Genomic DNA, 4,393 nt, shown 5'->3' with positions numbered 1-4,393 from the left:
AAACTCATTACAACCCGTCCAAACTTTCGTAGTTTCAATTGCGTGCATCACAGCGGATATTTTTAAGGATACCGATCAAACAGACACTGAAAAACAATAGAACACTGCTATCAGTACTCCGAATTTTTGTCACCTTATCTTCAATGGTTTGAAGCCATTATTTAACCAAAACGTGTCCTTCCTCATAGCATACAGTAAATAGTGACCGGATTCGATTGCATAGTTACGGAACCGTTGACTACATCCATAGTTCAGGTCATAACTGTACAAATCTACATTTCGGGTTAAAACCTAAGAAGCAAGAGACCACATCACAATACAGGTCAAGCTGGAAAAAAAGAGTTCGGCTAGTGACTGTGTTGAACCCTACCAGACTAAAGAAAAGCTCTTACACGAAATAACACAAACCTTAGCACGAAGCCCATGGCAAATTCCATTGCGTCATCTTTGCACGACGGCGCTAATCATGCTAACTTGTCAAATACGAGCTAACGGAGCTCCGACTATGGTACCACCAGGATGCGGTGTGTTCTTGGGTATCTTGAAAAAATGCCTCATGAGCTCGATGACGACGCCATGAAAGCTTAGGCGCTACGCCGCCACGAAGCAGTTCCGGGTGTCACTATAACATGGACCCCTGGTCAGTACTTGGTACTACCCAATAGACGTACGAAACCTAAGACGGTCACTGACAACCATGAAACTTTGCTGCCCTGTGGGCTGCGGTTGAATAGCCGAGGGCTGGAGGAGCGAACTGCAGTGAAAACCAAATCTATTGAATTTGACGGAAAAGAAGACCCAGAAGCCTTTCTGACGATTATGTTCTCCACACCTTGCTGACTCACAGGCTGTTCTTAGCTGTGCAAGGGTCACACATGCACCTTTGGGCAAAGGCCTGTGGCGCTAGGGTCGTCGCCTATATACAAGTCTCGATCTTGTCCCACGATTAGGCCCCCGATGAAAAGCTCCGTTAACGCTAGTACCCCTGCTAACCGACACTCCTACCATTGGCCCGGTAAGAGTATGCGAATTGGGTCTCCCTCACGTTACCTGAAAATCAGGAACGCGCTGTACATAAACCGATGGAGTATCCGTACCCTCCTTGAAATTGGAATTCAGTCTCAAAGTACGAAGCCGGTTTGATTACAAAGTTGACACATCCATCCAAGGTGGCATTTAATCATCTGGTATTTTAGTGACAGTGGCACTGTTCTCCCAAATAAACTACGTTCCTGTGAAAGTCTGATGTGTGTCGTTCTACAGCCCTGTAGTGGAGGAAAAACCGGAAACCAATGGGGTTCAGACCACACCTTAGTGTATGTGTAAAATCCCACTTTACCGATTGGCACAAACCAATCTACAAAGAAATATCACCACCCATCTTGAAGAGCCTGCAAAGTTTTTTAAACTCTCGGATGCCATCACCGATCAGCTTAACACCAAGCTTCCTCGAATTCAACCAACCTCCGCTGGAGAGTTCTGGTGCCAACTAAAAAGATCCACACATAAAACTGCCGCAGGAAAAAAGCGTTCAGCTGTAGCACCCTTCCGGTGCCTAGCTGCCATGTCACCCGAAAAAAGCACGAGGGCTGGGATACCGCCAGGTTGCCCAGGTAGCGGAGGTCGGATTCGAACCACAAACCTTCCGGTCACTAAATTCGCGCTCTAACCACTTGGGCCATCTCGCCCCCAAAACTACCGCATCGAATCCTGGATTCACATCGCGGCACCACAAAACCGGATCTCCAAATGAACAACCCATCCCTCTCAGCAACCTAACTAGGTGCACATGGCTTATTTCTCCAAGTCACCCTCTCAACCCATAAACATCGTGCGGACTGCTGATCAGAAATGGCTGCAGCTGCCAACGTTGGTGATTCACGGATTCATACACAGGATCGAGGCTTCTGCCTAAGTTTCCCGGGTCGCTTTTGTTCTTGTCGGTCAGTGACTGTCGTTCACCTGGAAGGCACAAGTGAAAAAAGGGTGTAGCACTGCACTTTATGTTCTCAGCGCGGGGCAGTATGCTTGCCAGCGCCAGGAATCGCATAAATGTCTAATAGTGCTTTAAACTGGGTCCTAGAAGGAACGTGAACAACCGTCGGAGGAAGATCATTCCACGCAGCTACTACCCGAAACGAGAAAAATTTCGTCTAATGAATGTGTGTGTTCTGAGCTTGGAAGTTTTCTCACTATGCCCCTGCCGGGTGTTTGCTGGGTCAACGGTAAAAAACCTGTTTGCCAAGACTTATTCAAACAGGGTATAAGTAAGAATTAGGTACCCTCGGAGGCGATGGTACTCCAGAGGAAAGAGATCAAGCATCGCGAGACGCGTTTCATAGTCCACGGATTTGAGGCCGACAACCATTTTCGTGGCGGCTCGCTGGACACGCTCAATGAGGGTGACGTCTTTCGTGCGGCCTGAGTAGACAACTTGGTTGGCGTATTCCAGGAGCGGTCTGACGTAGGCCTCATACAGTATTTGGAAGTCCATGCGAGTAATACGGGAGAAGGCACGTCGGATTAGCCGTAAAATGGCGAGTGACTTTTGGGCCGATTTCTCATGGTGCAGTGAGAAGGACAAGTTTGAGGAGACCCAAATGCCCAAATCCTTTTTGGCATCTATCCTCATGATGTTTTCTGGTCTCTTTTCACCGTGCATAACAAGGCATTCGCTGAGTCTCCTCCAAACGACATATGGACGCACTTCTCATCATCCAGAGGAAGGTGCCAGTCCAACGACCACTGCTCGGTAGTGTCTACATCCATTTGGAGGGCACTGGCAGTGGAACTCCAGGATTTCAAGTCGTCCGCAAAAAGTAGACATGGACTCGCAAGAACATCTGGGAGGTCGTTGACGTGGACCAGAAACAGCACTGGTCCCAGTACGGAGCCTTGAGGAACTCCAATGGAGACCGGCGCTGGAGAGGCGTAGGTCGAGCCTATTCTCACTCGGAATGATCTGTCTGATAGGAACGCCTTGATCCAGCAAAGGATTTTCCATTGAATCCCGTAAGACTCGAGTTTGTGGAGCAGCGGGACGTGTGGGACCCTATCAAATGCTTTTGAGAAGTCGAAAAATATGGCACACCTTTCTCGGTTCAGCTTTCGCGCTTCGGAGATTGTTTTTGAGGCGCTCATTGTTAACTGATGATAGGCAACGAGGAAATGGCGGTGGACTGAACGCCTCAACGCACTATTTAATCACCCATCCAACTACCAATCACCCACTAAGAACCACACCTTTCGGGCCACAGACCATCAACTGCGATGTCTCATGCTAAGGTTAATTCGCCGGGAAAAAAACAAACTGCTTAAGAACAAAACGCTTTCAGTTGGAGATGACATTCCAGCGGAAATCTATAAAGCCTACATGTCCGTGGTCTTCGAGCCTCGTCACAAGCTGTTCTGCACAACATGGGAAGGTCACGGTGAATTCGGGTATCCGTATCACTACACGGCGAGATGGCTCAAGTGGTTAGAACGTGAATTTACTGACCGGAAGATCTGTGGCTTCAACCCGACCTGTCTCTCGGCTTCCCCTGTCTAGGCATGGGCAACCTGGCAGTATCTCAGCCCTCGTGCTTCCTTCGGGTTGCATGGCAGCTAAACGCCGAAAGGGTGTTACAGCTGAACGATTTAGCTATTATTACCACTACACCGCTACCCAAATTCTACAGGCAGCCGGACGGCCTGTGAGATCCACCAGGAAAACATCGCCAAAAGCTATAGCAACAAACCACCACTCGTTTCATTGAATTGCATGTAGCGTTTCAGCCAATAGAGAAAGCCTTTAGTCTGGCTTGGAAACAGATGGCGTGCGTGACCAAATCACCCAGTTGACAAAATTTCGTTACGGTAGTAGTCAGGATAGTACGCCAAATACCATTCAAGTTGTTGCAGGTCCCGACCTCACTCTGATTTCAAAATAAACCTCGAACGTAATTGGAAGGCCACCAGGTGAACACTACCGTTCTTATTGCGTACAGTGAAAGCCACAAACTGACCGGGAAGTTGAACTGCCATGGGATTCAGTTTAACGGAAATTGCTGCATAAACTGTACATGTCTCCATCTCTTGAGCTAATATTAGACCGATAATCTTTATTTCATGGAGGGCCCTCGACGCCATTTGTAACCAAACTGCACACGGCAGCCATATGTTCACGGGAACACTGCATTCTGATGACGAATGATTCGTAGAGCACGCGGCGCAAATGGGCTCGTCAAACGGGCTCCACAATGAAGCAGAGGACGGACTTCACGTGCCTCGAGGCACGTATCCCTGGTGGGAAGCTCAGCCAGACCCATCTGTTTCAGGCTCTAGTCGATGTGCGACGTAAGCTCAACGGCATATCACGAGTCAAATAAACAGTGGTCGGAGGAACAGCGTA

The sequence above is a fragment of the Opisthorchis viverrini genome (genome assembly GCF_000715545.1).
Source record: "Opisthorchis viverrini unplaced genomic scaffold opera_v5_236, whole genome shotgun sequence".
NCBI classification, from domain to species: domain Eukaryota; kingdom Metazoa; phylum Platyhelminthes; class Trematoda; order Opisthorchiida; family Opisthorchiidae; genus Opisthorchis; species Opisthorchis viverrini.
This window is presented reverse-complemented; position numbering follows the sequence as displayed.